This window comes from Mus musculus, chromosome 3 (genome assembly GCF_000001635.26).
Source record: "Mus musculus strain C57BL/6J chromosome 3, GRCm38.p6 C57BL/6J".
Classification (NCBI taxonomy): Eukaryota; Metazoa; Chordata; class Mammalia; order Rodentia; family Muridae; genus Mus; species Mus musculus.
The window spans coordinates 52235090-52263061 of record NC_000069.6 but is presented as its reverse complement, the minus strand read 5'-3'; the positions used below and the strand labels follow the sequence as shown (position 1 = coordinate 52263061).

At 45.5% G+C, this 27972-nt stretch overlaps 1 long non-coding RNA gene and 1 pseudogene across 1 annotated transcript; one reads left to right on the top strand and one right to left on the bottom strand.

Moving 5' to 3' along the window:
* Positions 1-6565: 6565 nt before the first annotated feature.
* Gm30125 lies at positions 6566-25615 on the bottom strand. The gene is made up of 2 exons (XR_375648.1): positions 25567-25615; positions 6566-6774 (listed from the first exon to the last, which is right to left on the bottom strand). It is a non-coding gene; the product is annotated as a predicted gene, 30125 (long non-coding RNA).
* On the top strand, positions 25313-26224 carry Olfr1398-ps1 (olfactory receptor 1398, pseudogene 1; annotated as a pseudogene).

Genomic DNA, 27972 nt, shown 5'->3' with positions numbered 1-27972 from the left:
GCAGGAACCTGGAGGCAGGAGCTGAGGCTGGGGCCGTGGAGGGGCGCTGATGATTGGCCTGCGTCCTCTGGCTTGCTCAGCCTGCTTTCTCTTAGAGCCCAGGACCACCGCCAAGGGTTGGAACCAGCCACAATGGGCTGGGCCCTGCCGCCTAGATCGCTAATTGAGAAAATGCCCTACAGCTGGATCTCCCGGAGGCTCCTTCCCCTCTGATGACTATAACTTGTGTCAAACTGACATAAAACCAACCAGTACAGATGTCTTCTTTCTGTTTTTCGGATTTGTGCATCACCGGAAACAAGAACATCTATCATATGACGTGGCTGAGGATGTCACTCAAAGGGAGGATGGGATGGCATTACAAATTTATGTTCCTTTTACTGAACAAACACTATACCCCTGCAACAACAACAGCAAAAGCACATGATAATTGGCGCCTGGCAACTCCAGTTCCAGGGGATCCGCTGCCACCTTCTGGTCATTGAGAGCACTGCATGCATATGGTTCTCACATGCATGCAAGCAAAAATAAATTTTTTTTTTTAAAAGAAAACTAGTTCAGTTTAGGTTAATAAAAGATGCCTAGACACAATGTAACCAGCAACGATCATGATTATTTTGGGTTTGTATACAGAAATGAAGTAGAGCCTATCCAGTCATTAGTGCTTGGCTGTTGAGACAGCTTCAGTAGTCAGCTCTTCCAGGCTGGCTGGCTTCATGTCCTTCCTGGCCTTTCCTTTTTCTTTCTCTTTCTCTCTTTCTCTCTTTCTCTCTTTCTCTCTTTCTCTCTTTCTCTCTTTCTTTCTTTCTTTCTTTCTTACTTTCTTTCTTTCTCCCTTTCTTTCTTTCTTTCTTTCTTTCTTTCTTTCTTTTCTTCCTTCCTTCCTTTCTCCTCCTCCTCCTCCTCCTCCTCCTCCTCCTCCTCCTCCTCCTTCTTTTTTAAATCCTGAATCACATTAAGTTCCATAACCATCAGAGAGTGATCATTACTGCATTTTTTTTTTTAATAGAAAAGACATCCTTTCTCCTGAGTTCTAGAGGTTAGAACCCAGGAAAGTTTATCCTATAGGGCCTTGCTCCATCTAATCTAGCCCGGCCAACATGCTGCTGGAGTCAAAGCCAGGGCCACTGTCTTGAGGCACCCGACAAGATTTAAAAGAAAACAAAACAATTCTTGTGGTTCCTCTCTGTTTCAAACATGGCCACAAAGGAAACCAGATTGGGTCCCCCTCTACTGTCCAGTAAGCATAAATATCAGACATATTTTTAAAGTATGCTAAAACAATGCAATACCGTGCCTTGGCAATGGAGTGGGATTAGAAATGTATGTTCATAGATTTCATTAAGCCACCTTCAGTGAAGATGTGCCTGTCTTCTATCAGTCTCCTGTGAGAGCAGAAACAGCTATAGAATAAGCCAGTTTTATGTATGGTTGTGCTCCCCCAAGTGTATGCTTAGTTGGGACCATAGGAGGTCACCTCTTATCTCCCTTTTTGGCTGCCCCACTGGAGGTACAGGAGGGCTGCCCCCTCCTTGTTCCAGTGATGGTAGGAATGAAAGTGACAAGGACTACTGCCTTGGGTCCTCCTGCCCTAATCAGAGGAGAAATGGGCCTCCAACAGATAAGTTAGCAGACAGACGCAGACATTGGACACCCGCCGTTCTCCCCTGGTTATTATGGCTACACTATACAGCGGGTTAGTCCAGTGGTACGGGCAAACCAAGTTCCTGTGTGAGCGAAATAAGTTTCTGAGTTATGAGTAACGGTGAGACTGAGATTCCAACAGGCAGATAGGAGGTGATAGACATAGCCAAACAGGAGTCCCATTTGTGAGAGACTCTTAGCCCAAGTCTGGTTCAAGCAAGACGGTCCAATTCTGGTTTTGGTGTGGAACACGTTTGTCATGGGAGGGTGACTCCGGGACCTTCCATTCACCTGTATCACACTTGGCGTCCCCAGGAGGACAGGGTGATGTTGTCTCCAGGCATGTGTCAGTCCGCTTTTCTGAAACATTTTGATGAACACTTGGTTCTGGGTTAGAATAAATGGCAGGGCACTGAGGAGGGAAACAGATGGTCTCCGGAACCCTAATATGGACTGCAGTCTGGACCCTTTGGAGAGGCTGGAGATATTTTAAAAGAATTGATTATTAATCTCATCCATGATAGGGTCTCTTAAACAAGGCAACCAGGGGTGGCCTTCCAAACACGATCTCACAGGGGGTGTATCTCAACTAGTATCTCTTTCTAGGAAGGGCCATGGGTGAAGGACTACGCCCATTTCTACTGGGTTTAAGAATTAATTTAGAGAGGATGGGCTTAGTAGTCTAGTTTATGTGTGAACTGTCTGGAACTCTGAGGTTAGGGGGCTCAGTGGAGTTTCTAGGTTACACTTAAGGCCTTGTCTGGATGAAGTGGAGACAAGTTCATTATCTGATCCAGTCGATGGGGCAGCCCATCGATTAGAAAGGAGTTTTAGCCACCGTCAGAGCAGTCTCCCTGCAGATAAAGCAAAGGCTCTCATCTCCTTGAGAAGGTATCCTCAGACACGAACAGAGACTTACTCCCAGGGCAGACTAGGCCAGCCTTGAACTCAGATATCTGACTGCACCTGCTTCCTGAGTGCTGGGATTAACATGCCTGGCTAACAGTTTTGTTTTAGTTTTAGTGTAAAAGTAATTCTGGCTTTTCTATGCCCACTCTAACTTCCAAATAAAGGCACAGAGACCTTATATTTATGAAAAGTCTTCTTGCACTGTATCTGGGCAAGGCTTGCATCTATTCCAACCCAACTATGCTGCCTGCTACCTGGCCATGTGCCCCGTCGTCACCTGACATCTTAGTCTTGGTCCTGGCTGCTCCGGCTCTATCCATCCTCCCAAGGGAACCATCTCTGGGGAATCCTGGCAAATCTGGTCAGCATCTGAATACACAGTGCACAAAAACCACCTCCCAACATCTCAGTGTTTGTTTCTGTAGCTAATAGGCTTCTCTTCTGATAAATCATGGCGGACATGGCATTTGGTAAGGCCAAAACTGAGGCTCTGGTCCGAGTCTACTTTAGTTTCTGGAAAGGTTGTTCCTCTGCTTCTGTCTTTTAAAAGGCGAGTCTCCTGCCTTTCCATGACAGAATAATGGGCTGGGGCAGTTACAGCAAACCCAGCAATCCACAGCTTGTAATGTTCCACATCCCCAGAAATTCTCCTACCGGCTTCTTGGTTTGGGGGATAGGGGTCCTGAGGATGGCTGCTTCCCTTGGGGTATCATTGAGCGTTTCCTCCCGTGCGTGAACCACTATCCTACCAGATAGCCTATATCCTACTAGAGACCTCCATTTGGCAGAGCTCAGCAAGCCCTCTGTGTACTTCAAATAGGAGGTGGTTGGCAGCTGCTACCTGTAGAAGATCATCTACACGCTGGAGTGGAAAGGAGCCAGGGTGTGACAGCCCGAATCCGGTTAAGTCGTTTTATGATGTCTCCCCAAAGAGTCTAGGGGAATTTTAAGTCATGTCCAGGTTAGCTGGCTATTCTCATTGGGCACTGGATCAGACTGTTCAAAGGCAAATATGAGCTGGCTCACTGGTACAGGGGGAATGGGGAAGAGAGCATCCTCAAGAGAGCATCCAGGCTGTCTATACAGCTCTGGATGTCTGTGAGGAGGGGACAGAGCAAAGTGTACAGATTTGGAATACAGGAAGGCATAATCTAAGCCAACTGGCATGGGGTGAGGATGTCAGCTTCTAACAGCCTCTGGATATGAGGAGCAATTTTTAGTCTAGTCTTTTGGTTTATGGGATATTGCCGAACCCTTATGGGCATGGCTGTATGGGTGGTACGCTGCCAAGCCTGTTGGATTTGTCCCAGCCCATACCTTAGGAAACTGTCGTTGCAGGTCCTGGAGCAGGATCCCTGGACCTGGATTTGTTTCCGGTGTGGAGTCTGGGAGAGCTAGAAAATGCATTTCAGACAGAGGGGCAGGTAAGCTGGGTTGGTAGCAGGTGCAAAAGAAATTCTAGGTTTTTGAGGAGTAAAGGCAGGTGTGGCGCCTAATTTTTGACAACTATCTCTGCTCAGGAGGAAAAGGGTGATTTGGGACCACGTGGAAGGAGTGAGTATCATACCTGTGGCTCAGGTTAACTGTTCTTATAGGTGTGAGATTATGGTCTGTAATTGGTGCCTGTGGCTCCTTGTACTGGCATTTTTTTTTTAAATTATTTTTTGGTTGCTAACTGGCCCCATTTCTCTGTTTTTTTAGGATCTCTTCCTTGGACCTGAGCAGTTCAAGCCCTGGGGAGCTCAGAGTGAGCTGACTGGACAGCAGCCAGCATACTCTTGGCTTCGCCTCTGCCTTTTAAGTGTCTTGGCATTGTACACGGAGAGCTATGCACTCCTGTAAATCCCTCTAACTTTTTGGAGTGTTTGTTTGTTTGTTTTTGTTTTGTCTGGAGGTGATTGAGTGACAAAGTTGAATTTAATGTCCCAGCATTTTCCGGAGCCAGTGGGTCAATAGAGGTATACAATTTTAAGGGGTTCTCTCTCTCTCTCTCTCTCTCTCTCTCTCTCTCTCTCTCATCGCTTTAGAACCGCCCTTAAGGAACTTCAGAAGTCGTACACAAATTAATGGTTTTTCGAGGGGCACCCCGATTTCCACTTATAAGGTACAGGTGAAAAGTGTCCAGGGTCTGAGAACCTGTGTGCATGCTGGGGTCCCAATCGGGGTGTTTGGGTGAGAAAGTTGCTTCAAAAGACAGTAGCTTTTAGCCACTGTACCGGTGGCTGAGGCCAAAAACCCTTTCTTGCCTCTGTCCTACTAAGTTCCCTACGAGCCAAAGAAAACAGAATCAGAATTGCTGGCAAACATCCCATGTAGGGCGATGGGTGTGAGAGACAGATTGGCACTTATCAGCGGAGGGGGGGTGGGGGGTGGTCTGGATCTTCCAGTTATACAGATCTGAAGCAGAAAACGGAACAGAGATCAGGAAAGGGCGATTCCCTTTCTCTAAATCACTGCCCACCTCCCCCACCCAGAGGGTGTGGTGTTTCCTCTGACTCGACTCTGCTGACGGGACAGGGGCGGCCCAAGGCGAGCGCAGATCCTAGGGACTTTGCCCTAAACAAGCTTAGGCTGGGGTGGACTCCCCACGGTGGAGCCCAGAGCTGACTTGCCAGGGGGAAGCAAGGGGGGAAAAAAAGTTAGCAATGGCGTGCAGATGGTGCCACCTATTGGTAGAATCCGGAAAACTCAGCAGAATTTCGATCCATCAGTCCTTTTGAGGGGGACAAGACAAAACAGAAACACCAGTCAATCAATCAATCAATCAATCAATCAAATAAACATCACTGTGAATCAAACTTGTCCATCACACGGTTAATCATTTACATAACTTGGCTGGCCATTTATTCAAGCAAACCTGTATCTATCATAAGCTAGAACCAGATTCCAGGGTCTCTCACTCTTGGCATCCCAACTTCATGTGCAGGACTGGAAAGAGTTGCCCATTGGAAGTTGTGTTCCTAAACCAAGAAGACCCAAGTTCAGTTCTCAGAACTCAGTGGAGAGAGTTGGCCTCTGACCTCTTCTCACACCCCACCCCTGCAATAATAACATTAAAATTATATTTACTTTTATTTTTTGGAGTCAGGGTCTCTCTAGAAAGCCCTTGCTCTCTGTCTTGGTTAGGGTTTTACTGCTGTGAACAGACACCATGACTAAGGCAACTCTATTAATGACAACATTTAATTGGGGCTGGCTTACAGGTTCAGAGGTTCAGTCCATTATCATCAAGGTGGGAGCATGGCAGCATCCAGGCAGGTATGGTACAGGCAGAGCTGAGAGTTCTACGTCTTCGTCTGAAGGCTGCTAGTGGAAGACTGGCTTCTAGGCAGCTGGAACGAGGGTCTTAAACTCACGTCCACAGTGACACACCTACTCTAATAATGCTACACTGAGTAGTTTGACTCCCTGAGCCAAGCATATACACACTACCACACTCTCCGAGAGTTCACTGGCGGACCAGGCTGGCCTCAAACTTACAGAGCTCCACCTGCTTCTGTCTCATGAGCGCTGGGACTAACAGTGGGCACCACTGTGCCCAGAAACAAAATGAATAGCAGCTGAGAAGGACAACTAATTTCAACCTCAACCACCACGTGCAGAAGTGCCACTGCACACAAGAAATCACACACACACACACACACACCACATACACACACCACACATACACACACACACCACACATACACACACACCACACATACACACATACACACACACACACACACACACACACACACGCACACCACACATACACACACACACACACACACCACACATACACACACACACACACACACACACACACACACACACACGTTGTGATGCAGAAATCATGCAAGTGGCACAGAAAGCTCCTTTTGACCCTCAGAAGATCCAAGGCCTTTCTTGAGTTGGATCCTGCTGAAGAGACATCTGTGTTCCTGAAATGGCTCACCTCCCTCTATTTAATGCTGCCACTTCCCGTTTCCGTCAATTTGGGGGAAGACACGTGAAAAAGCAGCTAAAGAAATTGTATAACAACAACAAAAACATGATGCATTTAATTTAAAGTCAGGTAGAACGGGGTCTGTGCAGGCTCTTGTGACGTCAGGACAGCGCACTAATATCCAGCAGGGATGGGACTGCTCCCGTGACTTCTCCATCACCCAGGCATCTATCGGAGTTGAGGATGTAGCTCTCCTAGAACTTCCCCTAAGGTATGTGCGCCAATCTCCAGCTCTGCAGGAAGAAGGAAGCAAAAGCCTTCCATCCTTTGATTGACACAGCATATGTAAGTTGTTTTGTGTTTTTGTTTTGACTTGTTTTTATCTTTTGCTTTGTTTGCTTGGGGAACCTGACTGTTTGAAGATTCTGGTGTCCCTTTCAGACTGAAGGCCAGCTTCCCACCTCCACCTGCCACAAATACCTCGGTGATGGAAATAATGGGGCCCCGAAGGAGGTAAGTTAAAATGAGATCATCCGGGTGGTCCCAAGTGCAACTTGTCTCTACAAGAGGAGATGTAAACATAGATATGTTTGCACAGACGAATGGCCAGAGTGGATGCAGGGTCCACCTGCAAGTTCAGGTGAGGTGCGGGACCTCCCAAAGAAACCAAACCTCGGACAGGTTTATTTTAGACCTGAGCTCAAACGCTGTGAGAAAGTTAATTTTGTTTGTTTAAACCACCTAATCTGTGATATGTTGTTATTGTAGCAGAGCATTGGCCAAAGAGCCGGCTGCTCTTTAGAAGGTTTGGATGGCCTTCTCGAATTCCGTTTAAGAACTAAAGGATCCTAATCTCAAGAGGCAGCTAAACAAATAAACTGTTCATTTGTCAAAGTTTCAAAGTCTTTGTCCTAAGACATGGGCTATTCAGTATCAGGGTCCATGTTATAGACCGATGTTTTTACCCAGTGCTTACAATGTATCAGAAGGGTTCTAACACTTTGCTATACAAACACATTTTATCTTCAGGAAACTTGTTATGCTTCCTAAGAGCAGCTGTTATTTTGCTGGGAAAAAAAAAATATAAGGAGGTTGAGGCTGTCACTAAATGGTAGAGAGCCCTCGGTCGATATGCACAGGGCCACAGTCAACCCCCAGATTCACAAAGTAAATTTAAAAACACATAAAATAAAGCTAAGGCGTTTGGTTGAGTTTGATTTTGGGACAGGGTCTCCTCTGTAGGTCAAGTTGTCTCCAAACTCACTGCCTAAGCCTGCTCATTATTAGTACTGAATATGTGAGCCACTATGCAAGGCAAGATACATTTAAAAAGAAAGCTAGGCAGATAGACATGGAGTTAGCTCAGTGGTAAAGTGCTTGCTATGCGTGAGGACCTGAGTTCAAATCCCCAGTCCCATGTAAAAACAGGTCATGGCAGCACATGACAGACAGAATGTCCCAGGGATTTGCCCACTAGACAGGCTGGCCAACTGGTGAGCTCCAGGCCTAAGAAATTAAAATTTTGAGAGAGGAAGAGAGAGAGAGAGAGAGAGAGAGAGAGAGAGAGAGAGAGAGAGAGAGAGAGAGAATACTATTAATGCATAGACTGTATGATTTCTCACATATGTTTGGCTTTGGACAGGGGCAAGGGGCTGAGGTCCCTTCATTTTACATATGAAAGCAGACCTGACATCCAGGTTTTCCCAGCAGCTCTCAGTCCATACCTGGCATACCCTGCTTCCAACCCTGAATTTTTCAGCTCAGGAGCTGGGCTGTCCTTGCCCCAGAGCCTCTTACCTATATAATCCTAACATTTTGGTCTCTCCTTCCTTCTTCTCTCTCTGCACTGGTTCCCCCCTCCCTCCATGGCGACTTCCCTTGCTTCTGTCCTTGGGGCCAGTGAACTCACCCAAGGGCAGCTTCCCAGTAAAAGTACCTTTAATATATTTGAATCTGGCTTGATTTTGGCTCATTTAACCGGTGGAGAAATAACCTATCAACAAGGCCATGTTAACAATCAGAGCTGGAATCCAAACCCCATGGCAACTTTACTTAAAGCTACCAATCCAGGCTACCTCTTAATTCTTAGACCTTCTACTGACCGCTCACACACCCAACAGACACTTGACAGTTCAGCAAATGCAACTAAGACGCTTACTTAAATTCACGATCAAATTCTCCCGCCATCCTCCAGGAAGTTCTCTTGGAGAGTAACTACCATGATAATAGGTACGTGCAGTAGGGATCCTCACAGATAATGGCTTGCTACTAGGATTAGCACCAGGTTTAGCAGGCCGGTTTACTGGTCTTTTATCTTAAGTCTGAAGTTCATTTAAATGATAAAAAAAAGTTCTCTGCTGAGAGGTGATTCTGAGGGCCTCACCCAACCAAGGGCTGGGCTGCCACACCTGGTGAGTCAGACCCCCCCCACCTCCCACCAGGACGGTAGTAATTAAGACACCCCTGACAGACCAGGCGGGTCAGATGGGCTTGGCTGCCATCTAGTGGTTTCCAAGGCTTATTTGAGATTTCTTGTACCTTTGACCTGTAAATACAAAGTTGTTTTGTCTTGTTTTACTTTTTTTGTTGTTGGTTTGTTTGTGGTACCCGGGATGGTGACTTAGAGCCTTCTGCATGTTAAGTAGGCAAGTGTTTTACCACGTGAGCTGCAGCAGCGGTAGGTAAGGACTGAATCTAGGACTAGCAGGCGTGTCTTTATGTGTGTGTACGGTGTCTGTGCATCTGTGTGTGGGTTGCATTGCCTGTGTGTGTGTGTGTGTGTGTGTGTGTGTGTGTGTGTGTGTGTACGTGTGGAAGCCAGAGCTCCGTGTCAAGCACAGGTTGTCTTCTTCTATCTCTTACTGCCTTTTTTTGTTTTTGTTTTTTGTTTTTTTTTTTTTTGTTTGTTTGTTTGTTTGTTTCTGAGTGAGTCTCTTCATTGAACCTGGACCTCACAGATTGGCCTGCGTGGCCTGAGATTTATCTGGTGCTAGGAAACCTATGGTTTTGAGATTACAAAGGGAACTGGGGAATCCCAATTCAAGTCTTTACGTTATGTAGCAAGCTATCGGCCTAAACTCCAAATAGTCATCTTTTGAAGGAGCAAATGTCCACAGACTTGTGGGGTTAGTCGGACCAGCCAATGAGCCAATGAATGATCAGGGCCTCTATTCCCAGTCTGTTCACACCTGATGACTCATGGCCATCTCCTCTGTCCACACCACAAGTGGACCTACTAAGTGCTTCTCACCCAAGCCCCAACCTCTCTGGACTCTATTTCAACCCAGATTTCTTATGAATTTCAAAATGTGTAGACAATCATGTATGGCTTGTCCTTTGTTTGAACTTGGAAGATCCTCAGATGTGTAGATGGCAACAGAGGTTATTGTTAGCATTTTGTCTAGGCTCCGCCCCACAGTTACCTGGCAACAGACAGGTGTGCCTGACTCACTATAAAAGGGACAGCTTGCCCCCTCTGCTCTCTTGCCTTCTTGCTCCCACTCTGTCCTGCTCCCTCTCTCTCCCCATTCCCCTCCCCCTCTCTCCCCATTCCCCTCTCCCTCTCTCCCCATTCCCCTCCTCCCTCTCCATGTGCTCATGGGTGGCCTCTATTCCTCTTATCTCTTCTCTCTCTCTCTTCTCTCTCTCTCTCTCTCTCTCTCTCTCTCTCTCTCTCTCTCTCTCTCTCTCTCTCTCTGTGTGTGTGTCTCTGCCTTTCTCGGTCTCTACTACCCTCTCAAGTCCCTTCCTCATGCCCCAAATAAACTCTATTCTATACTATACTCTGTAGCTGGTCCCTCAGGGGAGGGGGGGGGGATGCCTCAGCATGGGCCTGCAGAGGCACTTCCATCCCCACAGCTGACTAAACACCCACCAAACATATTCCTTCTCTCTTTATTTTTATAAAACGCAACAGTCATACTGGACCAGAGTGTCCATGACACCCTTACCCATACTGGCCATTGCCGTCCCACTGGTTTTGGGTTTTTTGTTTGTTTGTTTGTTTTTTGTTTTAAATAGAGAAATTATTCTGGGGTAGTGGTTGAGAGCACTGACTCCTCTGTTGGATGACCCAGGTTTGAATCCCAGGACCCACACCCTAACTGTAACTCCAGTTCCAGGGAATCTCATGGCCTCTTGTGGCATCCATGGGTGCTGCATGCATGTAGGGTGAAGACATACATCCAGGCCACCCATATACATAAAATGGAAAGAAGGAAGGAAGGAAGGAAGGAAGGAAGGAAGGAAGGAAGGAAGGAAAGGAGGGAGGGAGGGAGGAAGGGAGGGAAGGAGGAAGGGAGAAGAGAAAGAAAGAAGGGAAAGAAGGAAGGAAGGCAGGAAGAAAGAAAGGGAGGGAGGGAGAAGAGAAAGAAGGATGGGAAAGAAGGAAGGAAGAAATGCAGGCAGGCAGGTAGGAAGGAAGGAAGGGAGAGAGGGAGGGAGAGAGGGAGGGAGGGAGGGAGGGAGGGAGGGAGGGAGAGAAAAGAAAGAAAGAAGGGAAAGAAGGAAGGCAGGAAGAAAGAAAGGGAGGGAGGGAGAAGAGAAAGAAGGACAGGAAAGAAGGAAGGAAGAAATGCAGGCAGGTAGGTAGGAAGGAAGGAAGGAAGGAAGGGAGGGAGGGAGGGAGGGAGGGAGGGAGGGAGGAAGGAGGGAGAATGTGATTCTTTTGCAAACTTAGGTCACAGTAACTTGTTGCTTGTTTCTGAGCTATGCAGGTCTGGCCAGCTGGTAAGGAATCGACATAGCCAGTAAAGGTCTTAACTCTGCAGCCATCCACTGTTCTAACCACCGCAAAGCTGAGATTCCAGCTGCGACCGCTTGGGCTCTGTGGAGAGTTTTACATTTATTATTATTATTATTATTATTATTATTATTGGTTTGTGGGTTGTTTTTGGTGTTGGTTTTGAGACAGAATCTCACTATATAGCCTGGAACTCACTACATAGACCAGGCTGGCCTCAAACTTAGAGATCCATCTAGCTGCCTCTGCCTACCAAATCCTGGCACTAAAGTTGTACACCACAACCCTCTGGCCTATTGTTAGCTCTATTTCTTTCCCTCTCAGCGCCCTAGACAATTATTTGGCAAAAAGAAAGGGAAGGAAGGAGGGAGGGGGAGAGAGAGAGAGGAGAGAAAGATTTTGCTTAAAAAAATTTTTTGTAACATTGAAAAGGAGTGTTTTATCACCCTCTACTGGCACTATGTTGGCTTTTTTTTTTTTAAAGAACTTAAGTATTTTATAGAGCAATGTTTTTAAAAATTAAAAAAGAAAGGTCTTTATTATTATTAATTATTATTATTTTGGCTTTTCAAGACATGATTTCTCTTTTTCTCTGTAGCCCTGTCCTGGAACTTACTCTGTAGACCAGGCTGTCCTTGAACTCAGAGCTTCACCTGCCTTTACCTCCCAAGTGCTGGGATTAAAGGCATGCACCACCACTGCCCGGTTGTCTGCTTCATTTTAAACCAGGCATAGTGGGGCACACCTATAACTTGGGAATCAAAGGTAGGCAATCTCTGTCAATTGAAGACCATCTTGTTGGACATAGGGTCAACCAGGGATGCAGAGTGAAACCCAGTCTTTAAAAACAGAAATTAAATTAATTAATTGATTAACGAGATAGTAAAAATAAATAAAATGAGTACATTGCATAGTCTCTGAAGAGCAACAGATGCCTGGGCACCGCCTAATAGTGCAACTCCCTGGGCTAAGCACATTCAAGCCACCACAGCATGTGTGGCATTCTTGGTTGGCGCATCTCCCCTCTCCCCTCTCCCCTCCCCCCTCTCCCCTCTCCCCTCCCTCCTCTCCCCTCACCCCTCTCCCCTCCCCCCTCTCCCCTCCCCCCTCTCCCCTCACCCCTCTCCCCTCTCCCCTCTCCCCTCCCCAGTTAGCTTCACAGTTACGGGAGGCCCTGTCTCAGAGCAGAAGCAGAGTCAGGTACTTGGAACCAAGAAAAATAGCAAGAAAGAAACAATTTGATAGTATCTAGGAATGGCAGGGAGTTAAGAAGTCATGAAAGGAAGAAGACTGGACGAATTTCAACTTGAATTGTTCATTTTTTCAACCCCAAAGCAAAACCTCACAGTGACTAGAATGAAAACTTTCACATAGTTCTTCAAGTTCAGACTCAAAAAAAAAAAAAAAATAGAAAAGCGGTCAGTGGACTCAGAAAGATTATTTGAAGTTGCTAAGTTTGATGAACAAAAAGAAAAAAAAAGAAGAAGTAAGGTGAAAGATACCCTGGGAATTGTGGGTGTGGGACACAGCTGGGTGAACCCACAGCAATTCTCAAAAAGTCAAAGGCAAGATGAGAATTTAGGGAGTAACAAAAGATTGGATTTCTCTATGTGGCATCTAGGTAAAGATTTCAATAAGGGGTTGAAGTTTTCTATCTAACATCTAGGTAAAGATTTCATTATGTTTAATCTCTTTGATGTTCTTTCATTTTTGTGAATTTCTATATTCGAAAGGTTTCCGTAATTGATATTTTGGCAACCATGTTTTCTTATCTCAGATAACCAGTTTGCATCTTTGAGAAAAGATATTTCTACACACTGAGCTGATATTCATATATGAGATGGAATATCCAAATCTATAGTTTTCCTATGGAAGAATTTCATCAAGAAAAAGACAAAGAGGCAGGAACTAAAACAAACACGGAAAGCAAGGAACCCATAAGGTGCTATAGAAAAATTTATAATTTGTATTTTTTTCAAGTATTTTACTAGATAAATACCAAACTACAAAGTAGAAGACATAATGTATACTGTCAAAACAGAATAATTTCTAGTACAAAACTGATTTGTACATACTAACAAAAATAAAATTAATTTTACATGAGAATATACTTGACATGTATATATATATATATATGTATATATATATATATTTTTTGAGGCAGGGTCTTCATGCAGTCTTGGCTAGCCTGGAGCTGGCCTTAAACTCAAAGAGATCCTCCTGCCTCTGCCTCCCAAGTGATGGGATCAAAGGCCAGCACCACCATGGCCGACTATGAGAAAATATTTAAGCAATGCTTCCCACAAGAAGCAGCTGTGTCTTCTTGGTTCCTGTAGAGTAAGGAGTAACATCTGATGAGACGGACAGTTAAATTAGAGCCGTACACGTGGGCTGTGTCAGGTGTTGGCTTCCATATCAAAGAAAGCCACAGGTAAATCTTAAAAACAAAGTGACAGATTCAATTTTCATTTAAAAAAAAAAAAGCCCTCACTCTTCACATGCATTTGGCTTGAGACAGGAAGAGGCATGAAAAGAGCAGGGTAATGTTAGTGAACACTGACTGGAGAACAAAAAATACTAGGAAAGAATGTTAATGCAAGTATATCAAATATGGAAATTACAATTTGCAAGTATACCTTTAACTGTTGGGGTTCAGGAATCGCCACTCGGACCAAGTGAACACTAATCATCTCAGTTAAGTAAGAATGGTTTGTGGAATGCATATGTTAATACTGGATGTCCAGGACTGCAAAACGTCCTGTGGCAGCCTAATTGCAGTACAGTCTGCTCTCAGAGTAGACTTCTTATAGGAAAAACTAGGTTCAAACCTGTAAAGGGCAAGGAGGGGAGCAGTTGGCTTATGAGGCAAAATATTATCAGCTAACCTTTAAGCTGATTGGTCCTGAGTAAGGTGAGGGATTGGGGGTGGTGGACGGGTGGTGAACAGGGGAATTTCAGAACATTGAGATAACAGAGCATGGGTATTATAATCATAAATGTTTGGCTTATTAGTAGCATTCGTCAGTGTCAGCCATAAAAATCATAGTGACCTTATTTGTAGCTGCAGGAAGGGTTGCCTGATGGTCAGCTCTCACTCAAGATATTTTAGAGATAACAGTTCATATTGACCTTTGATTTGATGGGGCCCTACCTACAGCTTTGTGAAATTTCTTAAGATTAAAAACCTTATACAGAACATCTGATCGAACACTGTTTAGACAGTTGTGACTTGGTGAGGCAGACTGAACGTGAGTGCCCATAGTTAAGGTTCTTCTTTGTTACAGCAGGCATTTCGCCCTCTTTTGTTTGCATCTGTCTCAGGGTACAAGAGAGGACACAGATGCCCAGCACAAGGGAGCTGCAGCCGGTGGAAAGAAAGATTTCCAGTGTGAAGACACCTGAGTTTTCACCTCCTTAGTTCTTCTACTGATTTATTATCGACTCACTCTAGAAAGGCGGGCACACCGTGGCTGCCTGGAGAAAAAAATGGACCAAGGAAGGTATGCATGAAGGAGTGCGTGTGTGCTGTTTGTGGTGGTAGTTTTATACGCACATACAGCTTTTCAAACTCCTATGTCATTATAACTTAAACAGGTACTGTTTCTTGTACATAAATTATTGCTCTATAAACTGATTAGATAAAATATATTCTAGAGTTTGGCTTACCCACACTTCCAGGTGGGAACTAAACTCAGATATCATTTGCAGGACTAAACAAAATGAAACCAAAACAATAAAATGTATGAAAGATGCTAACAGTTAAAGGGTAGGTCCTTCATATATCAGGTGTCCTGACTACATACTCAACCTTATTCGGTCTCCATGTTGCACGTCATGAACCAAAATGAGTACCCTGACTTGAGCCTCTGTTTCCAGCTCGCCCCTATCTGACCATCACCACGCTGTGAATCACTTCATCCTACTGCTCTTTACTAGATTATTTTCTTTTAAAATGCAACTTTAGGGCTGGAGAGATGGGTCAGTGGTTAAGAGCCCTGATTGCTCTTCCAGAGGTCCTGAGTTCAATTCCCAGCAACCGCATGTTGGCTCACAACCATCTGTCGTGGGATCTGACGCCCTCTTCTGAAGAGAACAATAGTGTTCTCACAAACATAAAATAAACATTTTTTTAAGTGCAAGTCTAAAACTAACTTGGTTGTGTCTTTGTTTGAACGTAGTTTACACCCGTTCTCTATAAGTCTCTTCTAATGATACGAAGCAAGATCAGTTTGCCGTTCTGCTACACCCATCCTTATACTTTCTCGTCCCCTCTGCTGCTGCTGATCACACTGGAATCCACCCAGGACTCAGCCATATTCTTTGCTTAAATTTTAAATTCCATAACTACTCCTACAATGAGATTCTAGGCTCATATTAATATGCTTGTGGTGAGTGTCTCAACATGCCCATGAAAGGTGATGACAATGTCGCTGAATAGTTATGACATAAAGGATATTTGCATAGTACTAACACTAGCTCTCGCGTGTTGCTACTGACCTTTTGAACTGTAACAAAGCATTTGCTATGCTATAGTTAGGCTGATGAGCCAGCAATACACAGCAAAATAAAGACATGTGCGTATTCAATAGGTGGGAATGATTCTAAGAATTTCCCCAAATTATAAGCACCTCTCTGCATTCTTTGGTTAATGCCTTATATTTTTGTTGATTACTTCATGCATATTTACTGACTCCTATTATTTTCCTTTTGTGTATAGCTCTTGCATCCTCCTCTAATAACTGAACGTATTTATCGAGATGTGCTGCATCTTTGGAATTTGATTAGAATTCTGTGTTCCCATATGCACAATCTTATTTAATTATCACATACTGAATTGCTTTGGGGAGCCTCATTTGACCCCTGTAATCTACTCTCCTCCTTCCTCAGGAATAAATGGAATAACTACCAGTGACAGCAACTACACTGGATTTCGCCTGATGGGACTCCCAGGCTCCTGGAAGGTTTAGATGGCATTATTTTTTTTTTCTATTTTTACTAGTTTACATGCTAGTTTATGTGGCAGCTCTCCCCGGGAGCCTCCTAATCACCGTGCTTGCCACTCAGGATGCTCATCTGCAAACCCCAAAGTGCTTCTTTCTAGAGATTTATTTCTTTGCCTACATGAGTATTCTATTTGCATTATGTCTGTGTGACAGAAACGGGCATCAGACAGAAGAGGGCAGCAGATCCCATTACAGAAGGTTGTGAGCCACCATGTGGTTACTGGGAATTGAATTTAGGATCTCTGGAAGAACAGCAAGTGCGCTGAGCTATTATGGGGAAACCCTGCTAGTTGAGGTCACAGTCTGTGGTGACCAGATAGCTCATCTGACCTTGTCTGGGGATCCTGACTCCCCACACTATCTGGAAAAAGGTCAAGTAGTTCTCCATAGACCTACAAGTTCAACTTCCTCTTTTCTCCTAAGAGATAGGAACCACCCAGCAAGTATGGGATTCCTGGAATCCAATGAGGCATCCACAGAACTTTAAAACTCTAGCCAATGATTTTCATTTACTCTGAAAACTCCCGCCCACTCTCCAAGGTCCATATACACCCCTGGTTCACCTCGAATGGAGTGTGTGTATACACGCTCACCCTGCATATAGGTATGCACACACGCTGAGACTGTTTAAGGGAGTCCTTTCATGGAAGACCATCAGAGAAGGCCTTCTCTTAAAGGACCTGTAACACTAAGATATTCGGAGAAGTCTTCCCCTGACTCCCACCAGCCGGACTCAGATCCTGCAGAACACCGTCCGTTCCAGACTCTGCTTCACCCTTTCAGCCCACTCAGTGTGCAGCAGCATCTGGATACCCTGAGATGGAGGAGGCAGAGGATAGAGAACCACAGCTGGACCCTAGCCAGCATACCATGGCTGGCCCCCAGAACATGGGACACAACCAGTTAACGCATACTGAAGGGACCCAACTGGACAAGACAGACTCCATCTTGTAACTAGCCCTCCATTTTATACACTAGGTCCTGTCCTCAGGTTAAACTCTAATTACTGGGAAAACATAAACTGTTCCAGGAAGGAACCACCCCAGACAGGCCACCAGCAGGAAAATACCTAACGTTCCAGAAGCTATAGAAAGATATAGATAGATTACTTTAGCCAACTGAAATCATTGTTAGCCAATTATGTGCCTGCCAAGTTGATAAGTCCCTCATCCTACTGTAACCACAATAAAAAGGCTGAACCTTAGGTGCTGGGGTCTTCTGCGTTACCTAGCTGTGTCAGAGGGCCTGAAGGTCCAAGCTCGAGCATACAAATTCGACTCCTGGTGGTCTTTGGGGACCCTTAGATCAGGGCATAACATCTGTAGGCTTGTCCAGGATCTTCAAGCACCACTCCCCAGGACCCCTGAACTGTTGAGTCAAAACCCAGCCAGTGAGTGTCCGAATGTTTGTCCTCTGTCTTGGTGTCTCAGCATTCCACCCTTAATGCAAGCTGCAAGCAGTCCAGGCAGATGCACTGGACAACCCTGGGCCACCGGACTTGGGAGATGTCCCAGACCTGCATATAGGGAATTGGATCCCCCGAGTATACTTGAAGAGACAAAGCTGGTCACTCCAAAAGCGCACAGTGAGACCATCTTCTCCCCCCCCCCTTTTTTTTTACCTGATTCCCAGGAGTATTGAGTGCCTTCTTGCCTGTTGTCCTTCTGTTTGCTCTCTGTCTGACTTATTTCTTTGTGGCTGATGTTATGGGACAGACTAAGATCAGTCCTTTAACTTTGTTCTTAGACCATTTCAAGGACTCTAAAATTAGGGTTAGAGTCTAGGTTTAGACTTCTTTTTGCAGGAATGAATGGCCAACCTTCAACAGGTGGCTAGCCCCTAGCCCACAATTTTTAGGACCAAGGACATCATCTCTGGACAACCGAGACACCCAAACTACATCACCAGATTTACATCTGGTAGGATCTGGTCCAGGCCCCACCAAAATGGCTCAAGCTGCTGCTGCTGTCACAGAAGCCAAGCACTGCTGTACCCTGGAAAACAGTGAGAAATGAAAAACTGAAACTAACCCTATGGCCCATCTTTATCTTGTCTTAACACTGACACTGAAGAGGACTTCGTCTTCTCACCCCTGCCTTACTGACCCCCATTAGGGGATCACCAAAGGTCTCACCCTGAGGCCCCAGGAGGGGCTCAAGGACCCTCCTTGGTGAGCCCAATGACAGCTGCCTCCACTGCCTGCGGCTGAGTCCACAGTTCTCCCCTTGAGGGCAATAAGCCCACAAGACGATGAGGGGAACCAACTGATGCAATACTGGCCCTTCAACACTAGTGATCTATATAACTAGAAACTTCAGAACCCTAAATTCTCAAAGAAACCAGCTGCTTTAGTTGACTTATTAGATTCTGTCATTTTTACCCACCAACCCACCTGGGATGACTGTCAACTACTCTTACAGATCCTCTTCACTGTCCCGGAGCAAGAGAGGATTTTAAATAAGGCCCAGATATTGGTTCTTGGAGCAATTGGGACTCCTACTACTAGCCAGGCTCTGCTTGATGTAGGCTATCCCTTGACCAGACGAGACTGGAATTTTAACTCCGAGGAAGGTAAGGGAGAGGCTTTGGATCTTCCTCTAGACTCTAACGGGAGTCTCAGAGTGCTGCACACTGACCTAGGTACATAATTTGGCCTAGGTACATAATGTGCAAAAGGAAAGGATAGAATCACCTGCAGCCTTTCTAGAAAGGAGTGTGGAGACCTATCGTACCTATACACCCCCAGATCCAGAGGCACCAAAGAAGAAATCAGTAGTCATTATGGCCTTTGTGAATCAGGCTGCCCTTGATATCAGGTGCAAATTGCAGAGAATAGACAGACCAGAGGACAAGAGTTAGCAGGAATTGCTGGTGGAAAGTGTACAACAACAGAGAAACACTTGAGAAGAAACAGTTACGAGCCGTGACCACCACCAGGGAGCCACAAACTCAAAACTTGGCCATGATACTTCTGGCCACAGCAGCAGATTCCTTCGCCGAGAAAAAAACCACCAACTGCGCCATCTCGTGGCTGGCAAATGAAGAGAGGAAGCCAAGGCTCCAAGAGAACTGTAAGGAGATGGGACTTTGGGTCAAAGACTGCCAGAAGATACCTCCAAAGAGATATCTTGTAGGTCTTCGAGTTGGAAGAATTTAGTGACTAGAGGGGACGAGGTTCAGACCCCTCCTCTCCGAACCCAGAGTAACCCTTAAAGTGGAGGGAAAACTCATTAATTTCTTAGGAGACACAGGGATACAATATTTAGTCCTAATCCAATCCCATGGCAAATTGTCCTCAAAGAAATCCCATGTATAAGGGGCCACTGGTATGAATCAATATACATGGACTACTCGAAGAACAGTTCATCTCAGAATGGGGCAGTAGCCCACTCCTTCATAATCATACCAGACTACCCCTACCCCTTCCCGGGGAAAGAGTTGCTGATCAAGATAGGAGCCCAGATCTCCTTTGATCAAAGAGCCACCCCTGTCACAGATCCCAGAGGGCACCTCATTCGCATACTCACCCTGTCTCTAGAAGATAAATACAGATTTTACAAAGACCAAGCTCTCTCCCAAATGAGATCTCAGTTTGGTTGACCAAATCCCCCTTGACTTGGGCAGAAACTGGAGGAATAGGGTTGGCGGCCCATAGGGCTGCCATTTGGATTGAACTGAAACCAGGGGCAACTCCTGTCCAAATAAGACACTATCCAATGCCCCAAGAAGCCAAAGCGGGTATCATATCCCACATCAGAAGGTTCAGGGACTTGGCAAACTAGTACCCATGGAATACGCCCCTCCTTCCCATCAAGAAGCCCAACTACAATGACTATAGACGAGTTCAGGACCTCAGAGAAGTAAAGAGTAGAGTAATGAACATAGAGCCTACAGTACCAAACCCATATACCCTCCTGAATTTGTCATAACCTTCCAAGAGTGGGTATACAATATTGGACCTCAAAGATGCTTTCTTTAGCCTGCCCTTAGCCCCCCTAGAGCCAGCCTCTGTTTGTCTTTGAGTGGCATGACCCCCAAAAAAGGATTCAATGGACAAATAACATGGGGCAGACTTCCACAAGGATCCAACCATCTTTGAGGAGGCTCTGAGTCAGTATAGGCAGAAACATCCCAGTATCACCCTCTTGTAATATGTAGTTGACCTCTTGGTGGCAGCAGAGACCATGAAAGAATGTCAACGGAGTACTGAGGCCCTGTTAATGGCACTGGGGAAATTAGGCTATGGGGCATCCGCAAATCTGCCAATAAGAGGCAACATACTTGGGATACATCCTAAAAGGGAGCCTAAAAGATAGCTTCTATGGCTATCGGAGGTCCAAAAAGAGATCATTTTGAAGACCTCCACCCATCACAAAATGGAAGGTCAGAGATTTCTTGTGGTTGGCAGGGTTCTGCCACTTTTGGGTCCCTAATTTTGCATAATTGGCGAAGCCCCTCTACGAGGCCATCAAGGAAAAGGAGGCCTTCCAATGGACAGAGTCCAGAAAAGCACTTTCAATAGATTCAAAAAGACCTTATTAACGACTCCCACACTAGGGCTACCTGACATTACCAAGCCCTTCCAGCTATGTATAGCTAAAGGCAAAGACATGGCTAAAGGCAAAGACATAGCTCGCTCAAACGTTAGGCCCCAGAATACTTTTCAAAGATATTAGACCTTCTGGCCTCTGGATGGCTTTCTTGTTTGAAAACTATCACCTGCACAGCCTTTCTAGTCAAGGACATGGATAAATTGACTCTGGGGCAAGAACTCTACATTACCACTCCCCATCCATTGAAGGGGTTCTCAACCCCCAGATTGATGGATAAGCAATGCATGCATGACTCACGAAAGCCTGCTGCTACCCCACACCCTGCCCTGCCCTGTGTATCCATTTTCTACCAAGTGCTGCCCTGAGCCCAGCCTCTCTGTTACCAGACTCAGATTTGGAGACTCCACTACGTGATTATGCAGGGATACCAAGCCAGGTGCACAGACTCAGGAAACACCTATGGAACCGGCTGCTGCCGAATGTAGAAGCTACTTGGTTCAAGCAGCTTTGTGTGTGACTGGACAAAAGTATATGGGGGGCAGCAGTGTTAGAAGACTCAGAAACTGTATGGGCATCTGTCCTGCCACCCGGCACTTCGGCACAACAAGCTGAACTTATAGCTCTACCAGAAACCCTCAAATTGGAAAAAGGCAAAAGACTCAACATTTATACAGATAGCCTGTATGTTCATGGGGCCAAGAAAGAGGATTCCTGACAGCCGAAGGAAAGATTATTAAAAACACACAGGAGATGCTAAACCTGTTAGAGACTCTTTGTTTAAAAAAAAAATGATTATTACATACCAACCAGGCCAGCATGAAGGAACTATGCCTGAGGCAAAGGGTAATCAATCCCAGGGCAGATTTGGCAGCCAAGGCAGCAGCTCCTATAGCAGCTTTGACTTTCCAACTGCCTGACCCAGGAGCTCCAGTCCTACCAGATAAGCCTCAATACTCTATGTTATCTCTACTCACAAACTGCCTATGTCCCATAAGCCGGATGGCTGGTGGCTCATCGGAGACTGTAAAATAATCTTGCCCAGCAATTTGGCAGCCAGTCTGCTCTAACACATACACCGGACAACCCTGTTGGGTTCCAAACTGAGGACCTGATAAGAAAGGTGGACCTAAAGAGCCTCACCCTCAGGTCCCCGACTGAGCAGCCTGCTTCCAAATGCTTGAGTTGCAAGCTCACTAATGCAGATAACGAGCCAAAGGGTAAAGGCTCCGACGGCAGGGTGCCAAACCTGGTGCCCGCTGGGAAATGGACTTTACCGAGTTAAGACCAGGGAAATATGATTACAGGTACCTGCTAGTGCTTGTAGACACCTTTCCAGGATGGACTGAGGCCTACCCCACCAGGCATGAAATGACACAGATAGTGATCAAGAAGATACTACAGGAGGTGCTTCCCAGGTATAGAATGCCAGCCCTCCTAAGCTCTGACAAGGGACCTGCCCTCACAGTTCAGGTAACACAGAGGATGGCTAAAGCCATTGGAGAAAATTGGAAACAACATTGTACTTACAGGCCCCAAAGCTCAGGACAAGTAGAGAGGGTGAATAGAACTCTAAAAGAGACCCTTACTAAATTAACCATAGAGACTGGCAGGGACTGGGTGGGTCTCCTCCCCTTTGCCTTTAATAGGGTTCAAAACACATCCTATACATTGGGTTTATGAAACCATGTTTGGAAGGGCCCCCTCCCATTTTACCTAACCTAAAATCTGAAGTCTTAGCTGAAATTGATGATCACCATTTACTTGACTCTCTTGAACATCTAGCCCACACCTGAAAAAAGCGATGGCCTCACACGAAGCCCATTTATGAGGCTGCGCCAACTCCGACTCCCCACCACTATTGCCCTTGGAGACTGGATCTTCCCGAGAAGGCACCGAAAGGAAACCCTAAAGCCCTTGCTGGAAAGGACCCAACATCGTGGCCCTAACAACACACTACCCTCAAGGTTGACAGGATTGCTACCTGGATACATCCCATGCTTGTCTATGTCACATCCAGACTCAGGGAACGTCTCCACGAGATGTCCTTCAGAGACTAAGGAAACCCACTAACACTCACGTTCCAGCACTTCTAAGCCTCCTGACATGTGCTGTCTGCATCTTGCTTTCAGGAGTTGCTGGCTCATTCTCTGGTTCTTGCCCTCACCAGCCCTGGAACCTAACCTGGACTCTTCTGGTGACATTGTCCACCAGCAGATCAAGACTGCACCCCTCTGTACCTGGCTCCCCAACCTCCACTTCCGACCTGGCTAACCTACATGGCTCTCTTGGGCTGATGGATTTCTCAGCACACATCTCTTCTATGTTTGCCTGGGGTACAAAAACCATAAGACCTGGCAGTGACAATGTGGGGGAGCTGAATCCTTCTGCTCTTCCTGGGATTGTGAGTATGGAACACATTTGGTGGGATCCGTCTATCAAAATGGACTTCAACTGAGTAAGCTGAAAGTCTGATGACCAAATCAGCCACGGACACTGGGCAGTGCAACCCTGTCCTCATTAGGTTTGCAGACTTGGGGGAAGAGGCTAACAGATGGGAATTAGGAAAACCTGGGGGCTCTGAATTTATGACAAAGATAGACTGGGAAATGGCAGCCCCTTTACTACCAAACTAGATAAGAAATACCTACACAACCTGCACCTATAGGCCTAGGTCTTGGCCTCTGCCGCCCAAACAATCCTATCCACTGACACCACCACACGACATGGACAAATCCATGTCCGAACCTCCCCACAGAGAGTCCCTGGCCCATTACATCTCAAAGCCACCTGCCAATGGCTCAATCAGTCTTACACAGATCTTACTGAGGACTGTTGGCTATGCTTGGATGCCAATTCTCTATATTATGATGGGCTAGCCCTTAACTCCTCTATAACAGAACATTATCCGGAACCTCAGCAATGCAGATGGCAGCGAGAGGGTCCCAGCTGGACTTCTTTGCAGTCGCTCTCGAGACAAAGGCTCTGTATAGGTATTTCTGTGTGCCACCTATGTAACACCACAGTAACTTGGATAGGTTCAGGGTACTTGGGTCCTCCTGAGAGCATGGGGTGGGCATGCTCTACTGGTCTAATTCCATGCATTCACCCTGGAGTCTTAAATGCCTCCCCTGATTTCTGTGACCTGGTACAAAACATCCCAGGGATAATGTATCATTCAGGAGAAGATGTCCTTAATCATCTCACTCCTGGGTCTCATGTATGATGCAAAAGGGAACCCATAGCTGCCATTGTCCCGTCCACCCTCTTAGGTATAGGTATTGCAGGGGCCATAGGCACTGGAACCTCTGCTCTGGTATTGCAAGGTGCTCATTACAGGTTGTTGAGGCTGGCTATCGACAGGGATGCTGAGAGACTTGAAAAATCAATGTCTGCCTTAGAAAAATCACTCTCTTCCCTGGCTGAAGTTGTGTTGCAGAACAGGAGAGGATTAGATCTATTGTTCTTACAGTGAGGTAGACTTTGTGTCACATTAGGAGAATGCTGTGTCTGTGCAGACCAGACTGGCAGAGTTAAGGAAAATACAGCAGAACCAAGACAGAATACAGGACAGAAAATGAGAAATGGAACAACAGCAAGGATGGTGTGAAAGCGTGTTTAATGGATCCCCTTGGCTGACTGCCTTTATATCTACCCTTGCTGGTCCACTCATTATACTCTTACAACACTCACCTTCAGGCCTTGCATACTAAAAGGGTTTACAAACTGTCTTAGTCAGGGTTTCTATTCCTGCACAAACATCATGACCAAGAAGAAACTTGGGGAGGAAAGGGTTTATTCAGCTTACACTTTCCACATTGCTGTTCATCACCAGGGAAGTCAGGACTGGAACTCAAGTAGGTCAGGAAGCAGGAGCTGATGCAGAGGCCATGGAGGGATGTTCTTTACTGGCTTGCTTCCCCTGGCTTGCTCAGCCTGCTCTCTTATAGAACCCAAGACTGCCAGCCCAGATATGGTCCCACCCACAAGGGGCCTTTCCCCCTTGATCACTAATTGAGAAAATGCCTTACAGCTGGATCTCATGGAGGCACTTCCCCAACTGAAGCCCCTTCCTCTGTGATAACCCCAGCCTGTGTCAAGACCCAAAACCAGCCAGTACACCAACTTTGTTAGAGAATGAATTAATGCAGTTCAATTTATGGTCCTTATCAATCCTCGGACCCAAAAAATAATGGACACCAAAGTCCCACAATTGGGCCTTCCTTATGTACTTGGGAAGGGGGAATGAAAGGCCCCAACTTGACAAGACAGACTCCATCTTGTAACCAGGCCTCCACTTTATATACTAGAGTAACTCAGGTTAAACTCTAATTACTGGAAAAAACACAAACTGTTCCAGGAAGGAACCACCCCAGACAGGCCACCAGCAGGAAAATACCTAACATTCCAGAGGCAATATATAGGTAGATATAGATAAAATACTTAAGCCAACTGAAATCATTGTTAGCCAATCATGTGACTGCCAAGTTGATAAGCCCCTCACTCTGCTGTAACCATATTAAAAAGGCTGAACCTTAGGTGCTGGGATTTTCTGCATTACCTAGCTGTGTCAGAGGGGCCTGAGGGTCTGTGCTCAAACTTGAATAGGGACTCTTTACTTTTGCATACAAGCTCAACTCCTGGTGGTCTTTGGGGACCCTTGGATCTGGGCATAACACATCTGCAAGCCATCTTGCCAGCCCCAATGTACTTCTAAGAAAGTTGACTATGTTAGACTTTTGCTACATCTCTGTCACAGTTCCCATATCTATTATCAACCCGTGTACTCACGACATCTTGTTTCTTTCCTTGAATGTGTTCTTCAAGCCTTCTTTTTCATATACTTGGCTTCTACTGAGACAGCCGCCCTTACAATGATGCCCTATGACTGCTATGTGGCCATCTCCTGGCCCTTGCACTATGAGATCATGAATCAAGGTGCTTGCATTCAGATAATGGCTGTGCCATGACTCAGTGCTATGTTGTCTGGGTTCCTGTATATAGCTGCAGCCTTCTCATTACCATGCTGTGGGTCCAATAGACTTCATCATTTTTCCCCTGTGATATTCCACAGCTCTTAAGGCTCTTAGGCCTCCAGGTAACAGTCAAGGAGATTAGAGGCATGGTTTTCATGGCAACCATTGTAATAATCTTGGCTGCAATCACCCTCTCAGGCCTGCACATTTTCTCTACCACCAGATGGTTTCTAACCAAAGGCAAAAGACGGAAAGCGTTTTCCACTTGTATTCTGCATGTAATATCAGGTAGTGTTGCCTATGTAATGACAGCTTCAAATTCTCTCTCCTTTTCAGATATTATTCTGGCTGTGTTCTACCCATCTGTACCTCCCACTCCGAGTCCCCTCATTTGTGGTCCGAGGGATAAGAACATAAAAAACAGCCTTGCAAAGACAGTGTGGTTAGAAATACCAGACCAGAGAAATACCTAACAAATTCCTGTTCTAACTAGGCAGTGCTTCTGATTGCTCGGCCTCTGTCTGATTTTTTAAAATGAAATTCACTGTGGTCTAGCAATACTGTTTGTTTTTGGGTGAATCCAATCCTGGTTGTAGTGGAAGACGCTTTGGCGTGTGCAAACCATTAGATGGCGTTTTTGTATACTTTACATGTTATTTCAATCACATTTTCATACTTTGCATTTCTCATTAGCTAATATAAAACTATACTTCCATTAATTATGAGTTAATTCTGAATGTATACAGGAGAACAAGATCAAATGTAACTTAAAGCAATCAAATATAAGACAAGGCAAGGGCAGTGTATTCTATAGGTGGTAGATCAACACTTTTAAGGTCAACTGTAGTACTAAAATGAGATACGCTATTTACAACGGATTAGAAAACTGTAGGGGTGCACATTAGTTTTATGGTTCTGTATACAGGAAAAGTTTTATGGAAAAGATATCTATGTTATCTGATTTTTAATGAGCATAATATTGTATTCAGATAAAATATTCTTCACAGTTCTTTGTTCCCTCCCCAGACAAATTTACTGAAAGTTGTTACGTTGAGGTTTTCCCTTTTACTGTTTATTGTAATGCTACTGGCCTCCAAGATCTGGAGTCTGTGCGTAGCCTGGGGGACCCTGCCCCCAGTTAATTCTGATTGGTAAGTAAAGATGCTAGCAGCCAAAAGCTGGGGAGAAGAGACATGGGGGTGGGTGGGTGTTGAAACCACGAAGAGGAAGGGAAAGGAGAAGAGCAGCCACTGAGATAGAGAAGAGGTGTAGGAGGGAAGCGGAGAGAAAAGAAGCAGCCATGGAAGAGTAAGAACATGCAGGAGGGAGGAGGAGAGCCACCATAGATAGAGAAGCAGAGAGAGCCGCCAATAAGCGCCAAGAGAGCTGAGAGAGCCCAGAGAACATGGCCCTGAGGGCTGCCTAACTGGAGCTAAGGGCAGCCCAGATGAAACATAGTGAGTAATAGCTTGGGTTATGGAAAGGAGGTAGATTCTAACAGCATGGAGGGTAGGCAGCTGCCCAGCTATTGTGTTGCTTAAGGCACATTAAAATATAAAGGCCGTGTGTGTATCTTTCATCCAGAAATGAAAATGGTCTAAAGTGGGAAGGAACACCGCAGTGGGATTATTTAAATATTTTTTACTACATTGTTATGTATCACCCCCAGAGCTCTTTAATGCATATTTGATATATGTGTTTATTTATATATGACATATTATTATTAACAGTCAAATTCTAATAAAGATATCATCATAATTTTGCATCTTAGGGTTTCTATTGCTGTAACAGAACACCATAACCAAAAAGCAAGCTGGGGAGGAAAGGGTATATTGGGCTTATACTTCCACGTTCATAGTCCATCACCGAAGGAAGTCAGGACAGGAACTCACACAGGACAGGAACCTGGAGGCAGGAGCTGATGCAGAGGCCATGGAGAGATGCTGCTTATTGGTTTGCTTCTCGTGGCTTGCTTGGTCTGCTCTCTTACAGAACCTAGGATCACCAGCACAAGGTAGTGCCACCCATAATGGGCTGGGCCCTTCCCCATCAGTCACTAATCTTAAAAATGTCTTACAGCTAGATCTTATGGAAGCATTTTTTCAACTGAAGTTCCCTCTTTCAGATAACTCTAACTTGTGTTAGGTTGACATGACTAGCCAATACACCTTGTTATTTTCTTGTTTTTGTTTTTCACTTCTTTGAGTTTTTATTTCTCATA